This window comes from Lactuca sativa, chromosome 1, assembly GCF_002870075.4.
Source record: "Lactuca sativa cultivar Salinas chromosome 1, Lsat_Salinas_v11, whole genome shotgun sequence".
Taxonomy (NCBI): Eukaryota; Viridiplantae; Streptophyta; class Magnoliopsida; order Asterales; family Asteraceae; genus Lactuca; species Lactuca sativa.
Window position 1 is genome coordinate 199,787,708 of NC_056623.2, and position 12,971 is coordinate 199,800,678.

Sequence of the window (12,971 nt, forward strand, 5' to 3'; positions counted from 1 at the left end):
ATTAATATAAAAAACACAAATTAAAATTCTAAAATTCTTAAAAAAACATAAGAAAAATTAAAATCCTAAATTACTTAAAACCATAAATATTATAACCTAAATTTCATATTTGTCCCAGACTTATCGTTGAATTTTAAGAAACGTCGCAAGATTTTCTGGGTCGATATCCGGTTGGGGTTTTATGTTTATGATTTGAAGATCGGTAAGAGCTATTTTTTGGCGACGAACTTCCTCCGCTGCTTCCTTTTTCTTTCTAGAAAAACTAGAGTTTTATCTTTGGTTGTCACTAGCTCGCTTTCGCTAGTTGCCGGTGCTTTTCCATTTGAAGACGCTCCCTTTCTTGCTTTGTCCATTCCCGGTGATCGACAAAGTTGGACATCCGGTAGGGCCTCCCCCTCAGTGGTGTCGAAGTCATTGTTGAGGTCGAGTCCAAAACCCACGTCTGACTCAGACGTTGTTGCCCTTTTGTTGGAATCGGTGGTAGATTCCGAATGCGTCATTTTCGGATATAGAATTCATTTTGGACTGTTACGACAAACTTCCCACGCTTTTTGGTGGCTGAACGGTTTACCATTGGTGGTAATTTTGTATTCGTAGGCCGTGGTTGCTAAAATATTTAAATCGTTGCTACCACTTCTATGCATATTTGTGACAACCTGAAATTTTCATTCGTACAAACTCTACAGTCCAACACTTCAATTAAAAGTTAAATATTTTTCTGCTAAATTTTAGCCGGTTTAAAGTCCGTTTGAGTATTTTTATTAATTATTCATGAAAAGAACGGATAAAAGGAAGTGATTTCTAGAATATCGGGATAGCAAATGAACAACCAACACCTTGGATTGGTGTTCACGGCCAAACAAGGGGGGGTTTGGGCCGTGAACTCTCATTTGGCCACAAACTCATGCTTTAGGCATAAGTTTACTCCCCATTCCTTTCATTCCCAATTTCCACCCTCAAGAACAATAGCCATTCTCTCTCAAGTAGCATCCCGTTCTTCACCTGATCTTTCGAAAACGTAAGTGTTTCTCGACTTGATTTGTTGCTATAACCTATCATCTAATTGTTATACATCATTTCATCCATTCATTGTTGATTTCCACTTAGATCTTTAAGTGTTCTTCAAAACACCAAGAACACACACTAGTGTTCTTGGACCTTAAACACCCAATCAAGCTTCTATCTTGTAAGTACACTTACCTTAGCTTCTTGTGTGCTTAATATGAACTTGTTTACACTTGGAAAACATCAAGAATCACATGATCAATGGATTTTACGACCAAGGGATGTTCTTGGGCCGTAAACTCCTCTAAATGGGGTTAAATGGACCCTAGTCCCTTCCTAAGCCTTGGATGCTAGACTTGATCCTTCCTAGAAGTGTTTAAGACCTTAAACAACAATAAAAACATGTCCCCATAAGAGTTTACGGCCGTAGACACATAAGGATATGGTCCTTAGGCCGTAAACTCTACAAAGTAGTGATATTATGCCCCTAATGCCTCCTAAGGCTTGGGATTGATCATTGGATGCTCAATCTTGACTTATAAGACCTCAAAACATCAAATGGAACTTAGTATCACGAGTTTACGGCCATAAACTCATGGGGAAATGACCATGGGCCGTAAACTCCATAAGGAGTGGTCCTTGGGCCATAAACTCCAATGTCATGCTATACAACCCTTTAGATGCAACCCTTTGGTACCTATAACACTTGAATCAAAGTGTTTCCATGTCCTAGGGTGTTTTAACATGATTAATTAGTTGTTAAATGACTAATTAGATACATATATGTTTTATTATATGTTAACTAGGATCATTGTGTCTGTTCAAGTCCTCACTTGACACTTAGCATCCTTTACCGATCCTACTATCGCATCACTCATTTTAGGTGAGTTCATACCCCTTAAACAACCTTTTAAATTCTTTTGCATGCTTTTAAATACTTTTATGGGGGGGGGGGGAATACAAGTTGGATATCATAATTATTATATCAATCACATGTGATTAATAACTATCAAACAAATGGATTTACTATACTTTCAAACCGTTTTATCAAACAAACTACTTTTAAATCGTTTTATAAACTGACATCAAGTCATGATTATTTATTGTTTTAAACCTTTTAAATGTATTACAAAAACCTCTTTTCCACTTATGTATTCTTAAATACCATATCAATACATTTATGTAGTAAGTATACACACACACACACACACATATATATATATATATATATATATATAAGTATTTGATAAGATGGTTGTGGCTTCAGCTCCAACACCTTGTATAGCAAAGGTGTATAAACATACATGGACACTTCAAACTACATTACCAGCAAACTATAATAGGTATAGTTTGGGAAATACTACTTTCTATTCGTAGTAAAATTGGAACATACAAGAGTCAATTCATTCATGAGTCTATGCAAATGTACTATATACTATATGAAGAGATACTACTTACATACTATATGAAGAGATACTATTACATACTATATGAAGAGATACGATTACATACTATATGATGAGATACTATTACATATTATATGAGTAGATACTATTATATACGTGCGGGACTAACCATTCTACACCCAGCTGTTAGCTACAGAGGGAAAATACACATCGACTGATGTCTACGGTTAATACTATTCGGCAAGTTACTCTGCCGTGTTTATCCTAGTACCAAAGGATAATACTTAAATGATTATATAATGTTCCCTTTTACTTTTATTTTGTGACACATTGACATAAACGATGAGGTAGACTATATTTTGATAATAATAGTTACATGGGGAAAAACCGTCATTTTTACAATGATACATACTTTCAAAACAGTCGGGTCTTGGTAGAAGACTACATTTTATATTAGTAGGAAATATAGGATTTCCTAGGGTTTTCACACTTATACGAACTGTTTCATCAAACATTTACAAGTCTTTTCCTTATGGTTTTACAAATCAAAGACATTAAAATACTTATGAATTCACCAGCTTAAATGTTGATCTATGCTTTTAAAATAACTTGTAATCTCAGGTCATCAGTAAACAGGTACCGGTGACAGGTTTTTCAGAAGACGGAGCACAGACAAGACTCGTCTTTTATCATTCATTTTTGGTGTCTATTACATTACAAAGAACACACATGTATTAAAATTATATATTTAATGCAATGGATGATGTTTGTTTACTTGTTTACTATTACTATGTTGTGATACTATACAAACGTCCTCTGCCCTAGAACGTTTCCGCCGTTCTCGGTTTTGGGGTGTGACTGATTGGTATCAGAGCATTGTTTATAGTGAATTAAGTATATCAACCCATAGAAGATATACTAACTATAAGCACAATGGGATTAAAATAGTCTAATCAGGAGTTTATACTTTTAAATAATAAAATATTTAACTAAGTATACATACCTGCATTCATACTAAAATCAGTGTCACAATGACAAATACAAAAGTATTACGATTGTTGAATATCACAAGTAAGCTCGGGGATGTATGGTCAGTCCTGGGAGTGGCATAGCCTGATCAACTATGCTGGTCCAAGGAGTGATTAGCATATGCCCAAGAATGGTTGTGATGTGGCAACAAGTCTAAAAACTTACCAACACTACTACAATGAGAACCTTAGAAGAAAACATAACCTAAAATACAATAGGAGTATTTCGTGTTACTATAAATATCTTAGCTAGTACGTCTCTTAAACTAATTCTTTTACCCCTACTTTTCACGTAAATAACATGGCTGGATTCCATCATCACGGCGACTCGTACTTTCCACCCCACGGCAATGATGGATGGCTTGAAGAAGAGCCCGAAGATGAGCATCATATCCCTTTGGATGATCATCACGCAGAAGGCTTCTCGAATGGATCTGACTCCGAGCCCGAAGTCAACAACCTACCCCAAGTAGGTCAAGCCCCGAATAACAACCCCGACCCGCATTTCAAGGTCCCACACCCTTGTGGGCAACAAACTTGAATCGCTGGAGCGATGAACACGGTCAACCCTTACCCTACAACGGGGACTGAAGCTTTTACAACATAAGCAAGGGTGGCTCGGCTAACCGAGCCCTACCTATCATGGTCCGCAGGATTGCTCAGAATGTTTAACAAGGTCGGGCAACCATCGGCCGAGTAGTGGAGATTGATGCCAACTCTGGTGTCAATACGGTCCGTATTCGCCATCTCGAAGAAGCAATGGAAAGAACCAGGAGGACCAATGAGACTCTGCAACAACAGCTAGCTACCTCCCGAGCTGAAGTCATAGAACTTCGAGTTCGCCAGAGGGCTCATGAACGACACCTTCAAGAAGTGGTTCGTCAGATGGAAGATCTGAGGGTTCGCCCGAGGAATTCCCATCGCCGTTAGAAGATGTCTAGCACATCTTTTCTTTTAATTAAGGAATAGCTTTCTTACCTATGCTCTAAGTAGCATTTGTCTGTAAATTATTCCTGTCTTTCAAGTACTTTATTAGACTTCTAAACTGCCAGTATTTTCCCCTATGGTATGATGTAAGACCTTTAGTTAGGTCGTTTTCCCGAACTTATTTACATCATTAATACTAGTAATTTTGGCATGTTATCTAATCTATTCAGAAACCCATACTATCATCTGTTGTTGAACTATGGTGATTTAGTTCATGAGACACATTTATTTTCTATACTATTGAATTCTTATCATTGTCTTTATCTTTTCAACTTATAGTTGAAAAATGCCACCTCGTAGAAATCCTAGGCATAACAATGGTGAGGACACACCAACACCACCACCGCCTCCGCCTCCTCAGTTCGACGCTGCTATGTTCCAAGCGGCTGTCACTGCGGCAGTAGAGGCTGCCATGTTACACATCAATACTCCTGTCCATAATGGATCAGGAATTGGTACACCTCTTTCTAACCATGGTGAGAGTCACGGGAACCCCCGGGAGTGCACCTACAAGGATTTTATGAATGCCAAACCCTGAAATTTCAATGGTACAGAAGGGGTGATGATTTTGAGGCAGTGGATAGAAAAGACCGAAGCAGTCTTTGAAATCTGTGCCTGCCCAGAGAACAATAAAGTCAAGTTTGCTACTTGCACCTTTTCTGACAGGACCTTAACTTGGTGGAATGGCCACGTTAAGTCATTGACTTTGGTTGTGGCAAACTCAATAAGCTGGGAGAACCTGAAAGCCATGCTGATAAGAGAGTACTGTCCTCGAGGGGAAATTCAAAAGCTCGAGTAGGAACTCTGGGGTCTTAAGATGGTTGATTCTGATGTATCAACCTATTCCAATAGATTTTGTGATCTGGCAATTCTTTGCCCAGATATGGTTGCTCCTGAGAGCAAGAAAATAGAGTGATTTATTTAGGGTCTGTCGCCTCAGATACAAGCAAGTGTGTTAGCTTCAAGGGCTGCTACTTTTGACAGTGCTAAAGAACTGACACAATCTATTATCGATCATGGAAACTACCAGAACACAACAACTGCTTCACCTGATCAACAAAAGGGAAACAACAACAACAGGAGGAAAGGGTGGAACAAGAGGAAAGGAGGGTCTTCACAAGAATCCTCAAAGAAACAACAACTAGTTACAGTAAATGTTGTTGTTGTACCTACTACTGTTCCTACTAACCCCCACCCAACAAAGCCTTATATGGGTAAGCTTCCGAAGTGCAACAAATGCAACTTCCACCACACCGGACCTTGCCGGGAAATGCATTGGTCTAACTGCAACAGAAAGGGGCATACTACCCGTTTATGCAAAGCGCCTGCAAAGCCAAACACTCAAGTTCCAAATATTGGTGTGGGCCAAACTTGCTACGGTTGTGGCGAGGTGGGTCACTTCAAAAGAAACTGCCTGAAGGCAGCAAATACCGGCGGAGTGGGATGAGTTTTGGCTATGGGTCACGAGGAAGTCGTAGCTGATCCTACGATAGTTACCAGTATGTTTCTCCTCGATAATTCATATGCATGCATACTATTCGATAGCGGAGCGGAGAAAAGCTTCATAAGCCAGAAATTTGTTCACTTGCTTAAACAAAAACCACGTACATTAGAGGAATCATTAACTCTAGAAATTGTCACACCCCAAAACCGAGAACGGCGGAAACGTTCTGGGGCGAAGGACGTCATGTATGCATCACAACAAATGTAAAGTAGTAAACAAGAAACAACATCATCCATTGCATTAATAGTATAATTTTAGTTACAAGTGTTTTCTTTCATAGTACAAGACATGAGAATAACTTATCAAAATAAAAGACGAGTCTTGAGTGCTCCGTCTTCTCTAAACCTTGCATCGACACCTGTCTATTTATAACCTGAGAATACAAGTTATTTTGAAAGAGTAGATCAGCATTTAAGTTGGTGAGTTCATAAGTATTTAATGTCATTGCTTTGATTTGTTGGTATGAAAGACTGGTGAATGATTGATGAAACATTTAGTATAAGTATGAAAACTCTAGAAAATCCCATATTTCCTACTAGTATAAGAGTAGTCTTCTACCAAGACCCGAATGTTTTGAAAGTAGTCTTTTACCTAGACCTGACTGTTTTGAAAGTACGCATCTTTTGAAATTGTGACGGTTTTTCCCTGTTTAACTCTTATTAGTTTGTCCCTTAAGTATACCTGAAATGGTATCAACCTAAAACATCCGTAGACTGTTCATTTACCTCTGTTGCTAACAGCCGGGTTTAGGAATAGTTAGTCCCTTATGTATACCCGCGATGGTATCAACCTAAAACATCCGTAGATTGTTCATTTACCTCTGTAGCTAACAGTGGTTGTCGGAATGGTTAGTCCCTCAAAGTATACTGTGGTACTAGGAGATAAAGTCCCAATCTATCTCGTCGATGATGTGATTGTATCACAAGGTAAAGATAGAAAGGCGAACAATATAACCGTATCTAGACATATAACATGTAATAGTAATTTGTCATATAATGTCTATGTAAAAGTATTCATGTATAAGTATTCATGTAAGAGTATTCTTTCATATAACATGTAGTAGTAATCTGCCATATAATGTCTATGTAAAAGTATTCACGTATAAGTATTCATGTAAGAGTATTCTTTCATATAACATGTAGTAGTAATCTGCCATATAATGTCTATGTAAAAGTATTCATGTATAAGTATTCATGTAAGAGTATTCTTTCATATAACATATAGTAGTAATCTGCCATATAATGTCTATGTAAAAGTATTCATGTATAAGTATTCATGTAAGAGTATTCTTTCATATAACATGTAGTAGTAATCTGCCATATAATGTCTATGTAAAAGTATTCATGTATAAGTATTCATGTAAGAGTATTCTTTCATATAACATGTAGTCTAGACTCATGAATGAACTGACTCCGGTGTAATTTCTTGTAGTAGGGAAAATGTTTTGTTTACTCTAAACTATTCCTATAATAGTTTACTAGAATGTAATTGATGAGCGTCCAAGTAGGTTTATACACCATTGCTACCTAAGAGTATCGGAACTAAATTAACTGATGGAACATTTATGACCATATATGTATACATGATATATAACTAATATTTAAACGACTTTTGGACGAATACCCAATATCCCACCAGACCACATCTCAAGGCGCGAAAAGGAAATAGGGTGGATAGCCTTTCTAAGTCTTTTAAACATTTCTTATATAACTATACATATAGAGACATGCAATTTATAATATAAAAGCATAAGGAAGTTTTGTAAAACCGTTGAAAAGTCTAATAAAGAATTTGTGACTTGATGTCAGTTTATAAAATGATTGAAAGTATTTTTTTTGATAAGACAGTTTACGTACACGAAAAACCATTGTTTGAAAATACCTCTGTAACCGAGTTTGAAAGGAAGCTTACAATATGTAAGACAGTTTGATAACGAGCTTTAATCATGTAAAAATGTTTAAGAAAGTCATTTGAAGTAATATGTTTAGTAAAACTGTTAAACTTGTAGTAAATCCATTTGTATACTAGTTATAAATCACATATGATTGATTTATTAACAAGAAGTATCCCAAAATATTGATGTTTTTCGTGCCAAAATAATCGTATGTTTGCAGTATCAAAGGTGGACACATATACATACCGTATAAGCAGAGTGTTTGATTTATACATAAATAACAATACTTTTTATTTCAAAAGATATGATATTATCGTGATACATTTTGCATACGACAGTTTCTTTATAATAGTTATAAATCATATATGATATCGTTGATAAAAAGTGTATAATGAAACTTTATATAACATACGATAATCATCGCGTGTTTTACTTGTATTCCCCCCCCCCCCCCTTAAAAGCATATAAAAACATTTATAAAACATTTAAAAGTGTGGATTATAGGGGTATGAACTCACTTGAAAGTTTGAAGATAGCGAGGTGGAAAACCGGGCAGAGTTTCGTCTCGGGAAACGGATTTTTCTCGGGATTCTCGGAAATCTCGGGAGTAAAATCGACCCTCGGGACTTGAGCAAAAAGGCCAGAGCTTCGGGTTTGAACGGGCACGGAAAACGAGGCAAGACCGCGAGAGAAAGGAGAGAAATGAGCAAGTTTTTCGGAAAGCCTCGCATCCCTTTTATAGGGGTGTTGAAACGCCTCGGTACGCTGGGCGTACGAGGGTACGCAGCGCATACGAGACATCATCGCTTACGTATTTCGGATGGAGCGGGTCGGATGGGACGGCGGGTCGGACGGGTCGGATAGCTTCGCATAGGGGCGACGTGGACGATCCAAGGCCTTCGATCTGAGTACGCGGGGCGTACGAGGGTACGCAGGGCGTACTCCGGTCCTATCCGATGACTCCCCTTCGGATAATACCGGGAGTTTTTATTTAAATTTATATTTATTTTAAATAAACTTCAAAAATTCATATCTCCTTCATACGAACTCCGTTTCGACGTTCTTTATATCCACGCGAAGGTGAGACTAAGATCTACAACTTTCGTTTAGATTCCGTTGGCAAATTATGAAATAATTTTTATTATTTATTTATTAAAATGACGTGATTAAGGAATTTCTTTAAAAATTCATAACATCTTTATCTGACGTCGGTTTTTGCCAGACTTTTTACCGCTGAAATACCATTGACTAGACCTTCAATTCCCGTTTAGGTCATTCCGGCCAAAAGTCGCTCGATCTCCGATTCGAGTTTTTACGTAACTTCGTATTGCCGTTTTTCTGTTGGAAAAACTTAGAATGGTCATAACTTCTTCGTTATAACTCAGATTTTAGTGTTCTTTATATGCTTGGAAACCTTTATACGATTCCTTCTACTTTATTTAACCCAAATAAGATTTTAGGAAAGTTAAATTTTGACCTAAATTTGACTTGTGTCCCATCATATCGTCTTGAAATATCGGGTTGTCACATCATCCCCCCGTTAGAGGGAATTTCGTCCCGAAATTAGAGTTTAAGCAGAATTGATACTACGCTACAGATAGAAGTTTTATTTGATCTTTGCATTCCTAAGTGAATTTAGATCCTCGCATGGCCTTCTAGCGAACCTTTCACTATTGGGGAACGACTTTGTTTCTTTTGTTGGCCTTACTGGTGTGATAACTCTTCTTGGTCGAACGTATGTTGAATGTTTTTGTGGACTGTGAGGATAGTACATCTTGTATCCTACAAGTAGTGCCTCCAGATCTTCCATACAATTACCGCTGTCCCTGACTCAAGATTATGTGCTGTATAGTTAACTTCCTGCGTCTTAAGCTGTCTCGAGGTATAGGCAGTGACCTTTCCTCTTGTATAAGAACAAAACCAATTCATACTGATTATGAAGTCAGAACCTTGTGGTTGATTAGATGACGTGAAGATCTAAAATAAAGTATGATTACTCATGAATTAAGGAAAAAGGATAGGTACTTTTGTTCTATCTGACTTTCTTGTCCCAATCGACAGAAAGGGCACGTGTTGGCTTCTAAGTTTATTCGCATGGTAGCATAATCACTCGTAAATCTTGGGCAGTCTCCGTCCTGAAGTTCATAGTAGAACCTATACCAAGCTCACCAATCGCAGTCTCGGGTATACGAGTCCTATATAAATAAGCTTGAAACTGTGGGTCTTTGGATTGAACTTGACGTATTGTACGAGTGGTACTTCGGGCGGTTTGCTAAGTTTCTCTTTGGAGGGGATGAGAAACATGAGGTGCTCTATGTATGAGTACTTGTTGTTCTGGAATGAAGGTTTTGCTAGAAAGACGATTTCGGAGGAATAGATGTACGTATGAAGCTGCATCTTGTGAGAATAGAATTAAATCAAGTAGTATGATAATGTCGTAATCATAAGGAAACTTAAAGACATTAGATTTGAACAAAAGATGTTTACAGACAAAACAACCGTGCAACCATCAACAGAGTTTCGGTACTTTAGATTTACCACAAGACTATTGCTTCGAATATGATATACTACAAAAGACAAGTATATGCAGGACGAGAATTCCTATACAGACTGGATCTCGCAAAAGGTAAGACTCTAGTTGCACTAGTTCTAGATAGTTTATAAGTCTGTTACAACGAAACGCTCAAATTACATTTAACGTGGTTCCGGAGTAGGCTCTCCTGCAGCTGTGATCCTGAGAATTTTCCCATCTGCGCCAGAGTTCTTTGTTATCGGGCAATCTTTCTTGAAGTGCCCTACCTCACCGCATTGGTGGCATGACTGGCTAGTACTAGCCTTGGAGACGGGATTGCGGTGTTTAGCCAATGCTATGTGGACACGAGTGCCTTCCTCGTTACTCCACTTTGAAAACTGCTTCTTAAATCGTTCGGTGCTATAACAAATCTTGTGTGCTGGTTTAGTCTCGATGAAAGGGACTTGAGTGATGGGTCACGCCGGTGCTCCACAGTTACGAGCATGGTACCCTATGTTTAGGCAATTGCAACACTGCATCTCATGGCAAGCCCCATTATGATGGAAACTACACTTATCACACTTCGGGAGTTTTCCCTCGTATGGCCTGCTCGGTACTGGGATGGCAGGGGTTTCCACTTGCTGCTGTTGTATAGCCAGCTTTTGGGATCTCTTGCGTTCCTTTCGGGCTTGACGCTTTCGTTTCTTGATTTCTGTTTTTCCGGCTTTGCAAGCCTGTGACTGATACTGTTTGACGACTTCCTGGATGGATACCACGATTGGAAACTTCGTTCCCATCAGTTGTATTGACTGTGCTATTAGTGCTACGGTGTGCAAGGACCGCGGTTACGACAGCCACCATGGCAGCTGTAACTGTTGTTTGAAAGGTAGCGGCGTCCATAGGAAAAGTGGGGGTTTCGCTGATCGACTTATTGCTTCTGGATGACGACATGATTCTATAACACGAAAAGTAAGGATTTTGTGAATGATTCTGGTTGACCCTGATGTACTTAGATTGTTCATGTAAAGAGTACGACGATGTTCTCGAAAGTTTGACCTACATCCCTATGATGCAGTCCTAGTACAGAATGAAAGTATGTTCGCGAAGGTTTGACCTACATCCCTATGATGCAGTCCTAGTAATGAATAGAGGTAAGTTCGTAGAATGGTCTCAAGACGTTTGTTGTACAAGTTGAGGTATCGTGGATTGGTGAATAACAAAAATCCAACCACTGAAAGAGACTTGGAAATGTCTCCGTATCTAACTTGCTATGGTCCAATGACTTAACTAAAGCAGGTTTCAGATAGACTCCAATGAGAGTATGATAAGAGTACTTGAAGGAAGGAAATGACCTTGTAAAGGTCTTACATCATATCCACAGGAGATAGTTCCTGACAGCATAAAGACGTAACTAAAGTATTTACGGTACAAGATAATTTCATAGAAAATGCCACATCAGGCATAGACAGAAAAATACGATTCCTCTTTTTATAAGGGAAATAAAGTAAAGCGTCTAGTACTGGCGACGGTCATTCCTCTGGTGAACTCTTAGTTCAACCAATTGACGTTCCATGTCAAGTAGGTGTCTCTCGTACACTCTTTGGCGTACTTGGAGCTCTATGACTTTGGCTCGGGTTTTCAGCTAGTGTTTGCAGCAGGTTCTCATGGTTTCTTTCTGATCTCTTGTGAGCATCTTCCAGATGAATGGTGCGGAGGGTATGCATTCTTGCATTGGCGAAAACTTCGGCAATCTGATGTAGGGTTGTCCTGCCTTCATTCTCATTTTGGGCCACTCTGCGGACCATGATTGGCAAGATTCTACATGCTGAGCCCCCATTGCTCAGGTCGTAAAAGTTTTGGTCGCCAATAAATGGCATGGGCTGATCTTGACCTTGGCTCCATGTTTCCAAGCATTCTACCCACTCAGGCGTCAGGCCATGAAAAGCCAGACGAGGGTTAGGAATTGGAAAGGGAGTTGCTTGGGGTAGGTTCTCAACCTCTGGTTCGGAATTAGCATCGGCTGAAAGGTTTTCATCATGGTGATCATCCAAAGGGATAGGATGATCATTCTATGGTTCTTCTCCAAACCAACCAGCTATGACTTCGTTAAGAAGATATTGGTTGCCGTGGGGATGGAGTCCAACTATGTTTTCTATGCGAGAATTTAAGGGTAAGAGAATAATTATTAGACGAACTATCTAGATAATTATTTTAGAAAACCTTCATTAGTTACATCGCTATTTGTGAAGTGCATACCAGCTATGTGTAATCTAAACAGGATAGACCTTCGAATAAGTGACCTTATTTCCAAATTCACACAGAATAGGGGTAAGGCAAAATTATCACTGATTCTAAGTCTATAACATCCTAATTACATGTAGCCTTAGTGTATCCACTTAGCAACTATCAACTTAGTAATGAGGATCCCGTTTTAATTCTCAAGTATAAAGTACTTATAGCAACACCAAATACTCCTATAGTATTTTAATTTTAATGTTATGTTCTATTGTTCTCATTGTGGTAGGGTTGATAAGATTTTAGCATTGTTGCGACCACACACTTAAACTTAGGCACATGCTAGTCAACCCTCGGATAATATAGGCGATCAGGCTATATCTTCCCAGTTTTGACCATA